General features: G+C 36.4%; 1 long non-coding RNA gene across 1 annotated transcript in view; it reads left to right on the forward strand.

Annotated features, from left to right (window-relative positions):
* LOC140534479 (uncharacterized) overlaps nt 1–7,907 on the forward strand; it is a 141,994-nt gene extending 134,087 nt beyond the window's left edge. The window contains exon 3 of the long non-coding RNA XR_011977329.1: nt 5,568–7,907. This is a non-coding gene — a long non-coding RNA (uncharacterized lncRNA). The remainder of the gene's footprint in view (nt 1–5,567) is intronic.
* Nucleotides 7,908–11,214: the final 3,307 nt, after the last annotated feature.

An 11,214-nucleotide genomic window follows, 5' to 3' on the forward strand; every position in this document is an offset into this window, starting at 1 on the left:
CAGCTCTAAATCTATGATCCTATTATGATTCTATGGGTAAGATCCTAGTTACTTTATCATGCCAGTCTCCTTTACCTGCCACATAGATGTTCTACTCCTTATACTCTGGAAATAATCATCAAATCTATTCTGCTCTTACTTATAGGAAGACAAAATCATTGATTATCTTATGACTTCCTACCTTCACTCACTATCCCTATGAATTCACCTTTCCTGATGACCATTCACTTATATGTGCTATCTCCCTCTGATATAGGGGTTCTTAGCCTCTTCTTTTTTTAATCTATTTTTCTTGGCTTGGATTTCTTTGGCAGTCAGATGAAGCCTCTGGTCCCCTTAGAATAATGTTTTTAAATGCATACAATAAAATACATAGAATTACAAGGGAAACCAATGATATTGAAATACAGTTATCTATCTATCTATCTATCTATCTATCTATCTATCTATCTATCTATCTATCTGTCTGTCTATCTGTCTGTCTGTCTGTCTGTCTGTCTGTCTGTCTATCTATTTATCTATCTATCCATCTATCTAATGCTCATGGTCAGAAAGGATCATAGGTTCACAGATTTAAAGCCAGAAGAAATATTTGAGGTCATCAAGTCTAACAACCACCTTTTACAAATGATAAGAGAATGAATAAAAACAAAAGAAAAGTAAGAATGAAGCAACTCTGGCAACATTACATCTCAAAGTGAATCATGGCACAATCCTCATCCAAAGTATTTGGTCCTGGTTAAAAGAAAAGTTGAAACTCTCATCAATGAAACTTTTTAAGTTAAGCCAAGAATCAGAAACAACTGAACCTCATGTCAAACTCTTTTGCCAACTGAGAACCAAAAATTACTGAGACAAAGACTTCTTATTTATCAGAAACTACTAGGAAATTTGGAGAGCAATTTTAGGGGAAAATAGGGCTAGACTAATATTTTATAAATACTCAACCTTACGTCTCTTTCTAATATTCCTGCTCCTATCAAAGACTCTGCCATTCTTCTAGCTGTATAGGATGTCATTCTTGAATCCCTCAATGCTGTAATCTTACTCCACTCCCCACCATATCTCATCCATTGACAAATCTTGGGGACCTTCTCCTTGCTATCTCCTATAGCTCACTCTTCTCCACTCACTTGACATTTGAAGCATAGACTTTGTCCCCAAGGGTTATACAATGGGACAATAAGATTGATGTGAGTCATGAAACTTTTTAAGAGGATAGGTCTATGAACAAGGGTCGGGAGCATGATAAAAATAGGACAAATTAGATTTGCAATTTCTTTTAAAAAAAAAAAAAGGATAGAAAGGAACACCAAAGACACAGGAAGGAATAACAATACAGAGTTGAATGTTATAATTTAGTGATTACCAGAGATTTTGATCTCACAACCTCTTTAAGCTCAAAAATCATTGAGGAACTCAAAGAATTTTTGTTCATGCAATTTATATGTATTTATCATTTATGAGAGAATGAGAATGGGAAAGCTATCTAATGTCTTAGTAATATGATGAAAATTGTTTTGATTGGGCAAACTCTCTGAAAGGGTCTCCAGGACTCCTCTGAGACCCATCTGGGAGAATTAGGAAATCTTAGTTTTAGATTTGGTTCTGAAACTAATTCATAGTGTAGCTGGAGGGTATGTACTTCACCCCTTGGTGCTTCTGTTTCTATATCTCTAAAATGAGAAAAGTCAGGCTGTATAATTTTAAAATTACCTTCCAGTACTGAAATTCTATTGTCCTTCAATCTTAGAAGTGAGTAGTTCTGCCTGTATGTACTGAGTTCAGGTTTCAGTTTGGGCCCTGACTACCTTTTTTTATCCTAGTGACCATTAAACAACAGTAGAGGCCAGAAGAAACAATTTTCAGAGATTTCAGAATCAGCAGAGATGAGCAGATGACCAGATTCCTCCATGAGGACTTCTTGAAACATTTCTTTTAAAGATTTCTGTAATTTATTATTAGAGAAAGAAACTTCACAGCCCCTGTGCAATTTGATTTGATTGAACAAACATTTATTGAATCCTATTAAGGCATTGTGGATAGAATGCTGGACCTGGAGTCAAAACCGTTAAGTTTGAATTTTGTCTCAGTCACTTACTGGCTGTTTGGCCTCAGGCAAGTAAGTTAAACTCTTTACCCTCACTTTCTTCAACTGTAAAATGGGGATAATGACACCTATTGGCAGTTTATGGTGCCAGTTACTATCACTGTTTTTTATTATTTAGGGACAGCTAGGTGGTACAGTGGACAGAATGCCAGGCCTGGAGTCAGGAAGACTCATCTTCCTGAATCCAAATCTGACTTCAGACAGTTACTAGCTCTGTGACCCTGGGCAAGTCACTGTGTGCCTCAATTTTCTCACTGTAAAATGAGCTAGAGAATAAAATAGCAAACCACTCTAGTATCTTTGCCAGAAAAACCCCAAATGAGGTCATGAAGAGTTGGACACAACTAAACAAAATTATTTTTTAAATGGGAACCCTCCATCTTGGCTCAGGGCATTTTCTCTATCTCCCATAACTGGAATGCTCTCTATCTCTTCTTCTCTGCCCATTGCTTTCCTGATTCCCTTTAAGTCCCAGCTAAAAGTCCCAACTTCTTCAGGAAACCTGTTCCAGCTCCATTTAACTCTAAAGTCTTCTCTCTGTCAATTATTTCCAATTTATATCATCTGTAATTTATTTGTATATATTTTTTTGCTTGATATCTCCCCCATTAGATTTTAATCACCTTAAGGGACAAGGATGATCTTGTGTTTCTCTTTCTGTGTTTTTCTCTATTTGCTCAGTTTCTGGAACATAGTAATCACTTAATAAATGTTCATCAACTGCCTGAGTAAATGAATACAATAAGAGTTTTGACTTTTCACAAATTTCAAACAGAAAAACACAACAAAGACTGAAATAAAGGAACCTTTTAAGCCATTGGGAATACAAAAAAAAGGGAAAATATGGTCCCTGCCCTCAAGGAGCTCCCAATCTAATGAGAGAGACAAGAAAACAAATATTCCCATCATTGTTTTTGACTCATTAAATTAGTCCAGGGAATATCTTGAGGTACTGAGATCATAAAGGCCTTTTCTGGGGTCAAATAGCTAATAGGTCAGAGGAAGGATGTGAACTCACATCTTGCTGTCTAAGCCCTTTGATTTATCCATTGTGGCAGGACTTCTACTAACAAAGAAAATTAAGAATCAATTGTAAATGAATAGAAAAAAAGACTGCCTCATTTTTCTATATCTTAATGAAATTGTTCAGGTATATTTCCAGTGGCTTAAAGGCCCTTTTCTTACTCTTCTTAGATTGCCAGTTCATTTCTTTCCCTATTAAGTGCTGAAGGTTTTCAGTGATAAAAAGTCATTCCTTGCCCTGAACCCCCTCTCAGATAAAGTAAGGGGTTCAACAAATGTACGTGGTTTCTGCACAGCAATGGCCTCCTTTTCATGTGAATAAAAGAGTCTTCTTATGTCTACTTTCCCTGACACAACCACAGAATATGAGCAGCTACATCAATAGCTTTAATGCAGAATTTTCTTGTACGCCAGATGCTTACAGTGTACATCCTCGCCTTTTCTCTTTCTTCAGTAAGAATCTCAAAGCAACTCTTATGCCAAAAGTATAGACTGAAGATCATAACTTTTTTGACAATGTTTAATAAGTGAGGGGTGAATCCAGAATCTTTCCTAGGCATGTTGGTAATTGATAACTAATACAAGGTAAGCAAGAATGTCCAAAGAGAAAGGAAATTCGAGGACCATTTCATAGATGCTCCTTGCCATTGCCACTTTACAGAAGACATGTGACTTCCTGGGAGAGAAAAGATAGGATGGGTTATGGGAAGTAGAGAAACTTTATTACCTCTACTCCTTTAAAGAAACTAGTCCTTCTCCCCTACAATGTGAATATTTTCATTTATCTCTACTATGATCTTTTGGTTCTGATAGGAAAGGGGCAAGTTCCCGTTCAGGTTCCCGTTTCCTAGGGTATTCTTCAATTAACTTTTTTCATTTGCAGAGCACATTGTTTCTCTCTTCCATGGAGAACCTATCAGTGACACTAGATTACTACTGAATTTAAGGACTAGATTGATAGGGTCATAGATTTAAAGATAGAAGGGACCCAAGAGGTCATTAAGTATACTCTCTCATTTTATAGATAAGGAAACTTAAGACCAGAGAATTTAAGTGACTTTGCCCAAGGATTCAAAGGTGATTATTATTCAAAGATCAGAATTAATATAATGCTAGAATAAATAAGAAAAAAGGTATGTTGCATAATTAAAGCAGTTTAGTCCTGAACTATTTAAATGAGTAATTAATCATGAAAAGTGGGAAATAGAAAACACAAATGGTACTTATACCAGTTCTAATATACAAGTTTAACTCATATAAATGAATGATTGAAGCACAAAGACCAAAAAAAGTGAAACATATGCTTGACTTATTTGCCAAATGGAGAATAATAGTAACCAACGGCAATAACAGTTTAGAATATAAGCTTTTTTGCAAAGTCTTATGAAAAACAATATGCATAAGTAGATGTGTATTTGCTTGTTGTCTCACTATTAGATTGTGAGCTTTTTGAGATCAAGGATGATCTTTTGACTCTTTTTGTACCCCCAGTACAGAGCACAGTGCCTGGTACACAGTGGATCCTTAATAAATGCTTTTGACTGATTGATTGATTGCTGTATGATTGTGAACAGAACAGACTTATAAATCAGAGGGAAGTGGTAGAGAATAAAACCAATTTAAAGAAAGACTGGCAAATGACCTTACTAAACAATGCAAGTCCAGGGACATTTATGGATGAAAATGAGAGGAAAAAAAGCAACAAACAGAAGAAGAATGGAAAAGATCTGGAAAGATTCTTATACAAACTATTTTCATCATCAAGGACAGTGGAAGGAGCCCCTATACATGGCATCTGACATCTCAGTAGAAGATGTACTTATAGGAGAGATAGAATGGTATGAATAAGAATAAAATTGGGAAAATCACCTAGATTAGACCAAGTGAATATGGAAAGGCTTTGTTCTGGAGGCTACCCAATTGTGAAGGCATTGAAGGGACAATACATAAGGTAGTTGAAAGAGAAAAAGATACTGAAGTTGTATGTGTATGTGTCTTGGAGGACAGGGGGGAAATGCCAAACCTTATTAATACTGAATTAATATTTATTAATACTGAAAAAAATGAATGAGAGAATTTCAAAAATTTTCATCTTATTGTGCAGTTTTCCCATTTATACACAATCTTTATTGGAATCATCTCTGAACAAACTGAAGATATTTTCTATAAAAAATATCAGTAGGATAGAGAAGTCTTTACAAGTGATGGTCTACAGTGGTTCATACTTTAAAATTCCACAACTGACTGATGCACAGAAAAAAAGAAAGATATAGAATATAAGATCTCATAGAACATAAGATGAAAGATATAGAACACAAGATCCTATGGAACATAAGAACTATATTTATTATTTGTTGACAATTTTAAAAAGCATTTGATTCAGTATAGTAAAATGTCACCTTAAAACCTAACTTTCAAAAAATGTCTTTCCTAGGATGGAGCCAAGATGGCAGAGTAGAAGGACAAATCTGTAAAAGCTCTCCCCCATAACCCATAAAATACCTGTAAAAATGACTCTAAGCAAATTTTAGAGCAAAAGAAGCCACAAAACGACAGTGAAAGAGATTTCCAGCTCAAGACAGTCTGGAAGGCCAACAGGAAAGGTCTATTGCACCGAGCGTGGAGTGGAGTACAGCCCAGCCTTGGCTGCACAGTATGGCAGGGATAGAACCAGAGTCGGCCTCAGGGAGCAGAATCCCCAGCAACAGCTGTAGTTTCCAGATTGCTCAACCCACAAACACCAAAGACAGCTTCAAAGACCAGTGAGAAAGATCTTTCACCTGAGTGAGAAAGGAATGTGGTCTGGCCCTGCCAGCAGCAGTCACTGCAGCTGCAGAGACAGCAATAGTGGCCATTTTTGGAGCCCTCCACCTAAAAACCCTGGGGGAATTAAGGTGCTGATCTGGATCTCAGCACTGAGCAGCAGTCCTGGGGTGAGGAAAAGTGGTGACATGGTGGAGCTGATGGAGGGTCTGGAATTCTACTCATAGATTCTGGGCAGAAAAGCTTGTGGTGGCTCCCAGCCCAGTGCACAAGCCCTTGATTGTGCCACCTTGGAGGAACTGAGGACTTGCAGGTCCCTAGAGTATAACTTCCTCTTGACAAAAGACTCAAAAGTCAAGTAACTTGCTGGGAAAATGCCTAAAAAAAGGAAAAAATAAGATTATAGAAGATTACTTTCTTGGTGAACAGGTATTTTCTTCCATCCTGTTGGATGACGCAGAACAAGGCATACAATTAAAGGAAGACATAAAAGTCAAGGCTTCTGCACCCAAAACCTCCAAAATACATTTGCAAGTCTCAGGTCATGGAAGAGCTCAAAAAGGATTTTAAAAATCAAGTAAGAGAGGTGGAGGAAAAATTGGGAAGAGAAATGAGAGTGATGCAAGAAAATCATGAAAAATGAGTCAACAGCTTGCTAAAGGAGACCCCAAAAAATGTTAAAGAAAATAACTGCCTTAAAAATAGACTAACTCAAATAGCAAAAGAGGTACAAAAAAATCAATGAGGAGAAGAATGCTTTAAAAAGCAGAATTAGCCAAATGGAAAAGGAGGTTCAAAAGCTCACTGAAGAAAACAGTTCCTTAAAAATTAGAATGGAGCACATGGAAGCTAATGACATTATGAGAAACCAAGAAATTACAAAACAAAACCAAAAGAATGAAAAAGTAAAAGACAATGTGAAATATTTCATTGGAAAAACAACTGACCTGGAAAATAGATCCAGGAGAGATAATTTAAAAATTATGGGACTACCTGAGAGCCATGATCAAAAAAAAAGAACCTAGATATCATCTTTATGAAATTATCAAGAAAAATTGCCCTGATATTCTAAAACTAGGGAGTAAAATAAATATTGAAAGAATCCACCAATCACTTCCTGAAAGAGAACTAAAAAGAAAACCTCCTAGAAATATTGTAGCCAAATCCCAGAGTTCCCAGGTCAAGGAGAAAATATTACAAGCAGCCAGAAAAAAACAATTTGAGTATTGTGGAAATATAATCAGGACAACAGAAGATCTAGCAGCTTCTACATTAAGGGATCAAAGGACTTAGAACATGTTCCAGAAGTCAAAGGAATTAGGATTAAAATCAAGAATCATCTCCCTAGCAAAACTGAGGATAATACTTCAGGGGGAAAAATGGTCATTCAATGAAATAGAGGACTTACAAGCATTCTTGATGAAAAGACCAGAGCTGAATAGAAAATTTGACTTTCAAACACAAGAGTCAAGAGAAGCATGAAAAGGTAAACAGAAAAGAGAAATCCTGAGGGACTTACTAAAGTTGAACTGTTTACATTCCTGCATGAAAAGATAATATTTGTAACTCTTGAAACTTTTCTCAATATTTGGGTAGTTGGAGGGATTATACACACACACACACACACACACACACACACACATATATATAATATATATAGACAGAGAGCACAGGGTGAGTTGAATAGGAAGGGATGATGTCTAAAAAAAAAATCAAGGAGTGAGATAGGTATTTATTGGAAGGAGAAAGGGAGAAATGGAATGGGGCAAACTCTCTCTCATAAAAGAGGCAATAAAAAACTTTTTCAATAGAGGGGAAAAGGGGGGAAGTGAGAGGGAAAAAGTGAAGCTTACTCTCATCACATTTGGCTTAAGGAGGGAATAACATGCACACGCAATTTGGTATGAAAATCTATCTTACACTACAGAAAAGTAGGGAGAAGGGGATAAGTGGAGTGGGGGGGAATTATAGAAAGGAGAGCAAATGGGAGGAGGGAGCAATTAGAAGTAAACACTTTGGAGAGGGACAAGATCATAGAGAGAATAGAATTAATGAGGGACAGGATAGGATGAAAGGAAGTATGGTTAGTCTTACACAATATAACTATTATGGAAGTCTTTTTCAAAGCTGCACATAAATAGCCTAAATTGAATTGCTTACCTTCTCAGTGAGGATAAGTGGTGAGAAAGGAAGGGGAAAAAGTTGGAACTCAAAATTTTAGGAATGAGTGTTGAGAATTGTTCTTTCATGCAACTGGGAAATACCAAATACAGATAATGGGGTATAGAAATCTGTCTTGCTCTATAAGAAAAGAGAGAAGATGGGCATAAGGGAAGCGAGGGGAGTGATAGAAGACAGGGGAGATTGGGGGAAGGAGTAATCAGAATGCACAGTGTTTTGAGGTGGTGGAAGGGGAGAGGTGGGGAGAAAATTTGGAACTCAAAATTTTATGAAAATGAATGTTGAAAACAAAAAAATAAATAAATAAATATTTAAAAAAGTCTTTCCTTTCTATACATTGAAACCTTTTAAGATTCCTTGAAAGTTTCAGCAATAGAGGTTTGTTCAATAGTCCTTTGATCATAAGCATAATTATCAGTCAAGACATAAAAAAGGGAAAGGTATACCAGTGTTGTTTACCAATAGGATGGAGGACATCTAGTACAAAGTTCATGACTTTGTACTGATTGCATCTAGTTCTAGAACACTGTAGAGTCTCACGGGAGATATACATAATTGTTCAAAAGAGTATGGCCTGACTATTCACACAGTAAAGTCCAAGTGGATTTGGTTCAACTATTCTATGAAGCCTTTCTAGATTCCTTCCCTAAACCTTGCTACATGATAAGCCCTTAGATTTGTTTCCATCCTCAGAAATTTGATTGCAATTTTCTTAAGTACTAGCAATGATAAATGTGTCATGATATCATTCATGTTAGGATCATCCCTATTTGATTGTAAGCTTCCTGAAGATGAGAGCTATGTCCTTTTCTTTTTTGGATTTCATATAGCATTAAAGAGAGAATTCTACCATGATCAAGCACTTAAGACATATTGGTTGAATTGTTGAAATGCATTAGTAGTACTTAGTCACTGTATTGGCGAAATCCTATTCAACACCAACAAATTCAGTTGACCATTTTCTGCCAGAAGATAGAGTGGTGACTTCCAGTTCCAATAGACAGCCAATTTTTAAATCTAATCACATTTTTTTTGTGGTTAAAGAGATCTGTTTTTTAGGATCAAGGTATTTCCAAGGCAGCAAGCAAAAAGAATGCTTGGGAATTTCCTCTTCACAAGAAGGGCCATGAAATGTCCTTTGCTTCTAGCTTTGATGTTGCTACAGCAATGGATTCTTCTTGAGTACCATTCTCTTTTGAGGACAATTTTTACCAAAAAAAAAAAAAAAAGATTAATTTTTCCCTGCCATTTTCCATTCTCATCACTAATTTCCAACTGTCAGGAAAGTGGTCTCTGTTTTTACACAACATTCCATTCCTATTATCATCCTCATCCCACGAATGAAAGCCTGTAATGAGAACAAAACCATAGCTGGCATCATGGGCCTGTTATAATTCTCTCTCCTGACAGAGATTGTAATGAGACCCGACAGTGGCACAAAATGAAACCTTTCCGATGTCTGGATGGTAGATGACAATGGAAACAGGAGATAGCACCACTTTTGCTCTTCATAATACCTATTTTGACAGGATCGAATCTACAGCCATATTGTCTACCAGGTGCTAAGGTCTGCTGCTCTCATAACTAGTCATATAGTTTCCTACAGTTGTTTACCATTACCAAGCCTTGTTACTATGAGTAGCTTTTGAAGGGTATGTAGCTTCCTTTAGCTGCTCTTGCTGCTCCTCTGTGAAAATATTTTGGAGAGGGTAGAGTGTATCTGCGCTCTGTAATTACAACCCACAAGTACTAACGTGGTGATAAAGTATTATATTGATATAAAAATACTGGGTCTGGAATAAGAAAATCTGGGTTCAAATCCTTCTATCTGCATGACAGTGGGTAATTTTTTTAACTTTTCTAAACCTCAATTTCTCCTTCTATAAAATAAAGGACACTATGAGATACCTTTTAGCTCTAATTTCATGATACTATGATTTTTGAGCCTTAGTTTCTTTTGAGCCTTAGTTTCTTCATCTGTAAAATGAAGGGGTTCGATTAGTTGTCCACAGAGACCCTTTGTTGTTCAGAATTTATTGTCCTATGATTACTGACCTATCTGACTGAGCTTTTAAAAGGAACAAGTATTGGCAAAGCCAGAAGCTGACTTATAAATAATCAGAGACAAAACTAGCAGTATCTTCCTATGAGATTTGTCTATGTGTTTGTCCTTCATTCTCAAAGAAGACCATGACATCGAGATGATGACATGACTTGCAATTGACTTTGATTTGAGTAAGGGAGAGCTGTACAAGGTCACTAGCCTCACTTTTTTCTCCTGAGTCGTCTGGGTTCAATGGCCCAGTATTATCAGAATGATTGGAGATAGCCCAGGATGAAATGGGAGACCCTTTCAGGTTAAGGTCTTATCACATTTTCACTTTGAGTAAGATACATCCATTCAATGAATAGACTTCTTTAAGTAGTTACTCCAGGGATGGCTCCTTTAATCAAAAAAAAAAAAAAATCAAACTGGAGGGGAAGACTCTCAGGGTTCCTGGGTAAAAGAATTTGCTATTAAGTAAGTTTAGTGAGAGGAAACACAGACAGACAGAGGGACAGACAGACAGAAAATAGAAGAAATAGATAGAGAAACAGGCTTATGCAGTTATGTAAGGAAAAAATGGGGTAATAAAGTCAGTAGGAAAGCAATAATAGACCTAGGAAATCAGAGCCTACATTGACAGAATGATTTCACTAGGATTCAGTAACATTTTAAAACTGCAATTCCAATCTTCAAGGAAGATATTTAGGCTTCCCTTATCAGAACACAGTGCAGTTGTGTAAAGTTGCTAATTAAGCATTCTATATGGCATCTCTATACTACCCATCCATCCATCCATCCATCCATCCATCCATCCATCCATCCATCCATCTATCCATCCATCCAACCATCCATCCATTCATACATCCATCTATCCATCTATCTACCTGTCTATCTATCATCTATCTATCTATCTTAGTGTGTGTGTACATATTTATGTACATCTTATATGTATATGTATATATACAGATATACATAAATATACATACATAAACATACTACATAGAATATAGTATATGTAGTATAATATACATACATTGGTTGTTTTATTTTTAGACAAGAAAGTGATGGAGAAAAAGATTGCTAATAATGC

This window comes from Notamacropus eugenii, chromosome 3 (assembly GCF_028372415.1).
Source record: "Notamacropus eugenii isolate mMacEug1 chromosome 3, mMacEug1.pri_v2, whole genome shotgun sequence".
In the NCBI taxonomy this organism is placed as follows: domain Eukaryota; kingdom Metazoa; phylum Chordata; class Mammalia; order Diprotodontia; family Macropodidae; genus Notamacropus; species Notamacropus eugenii.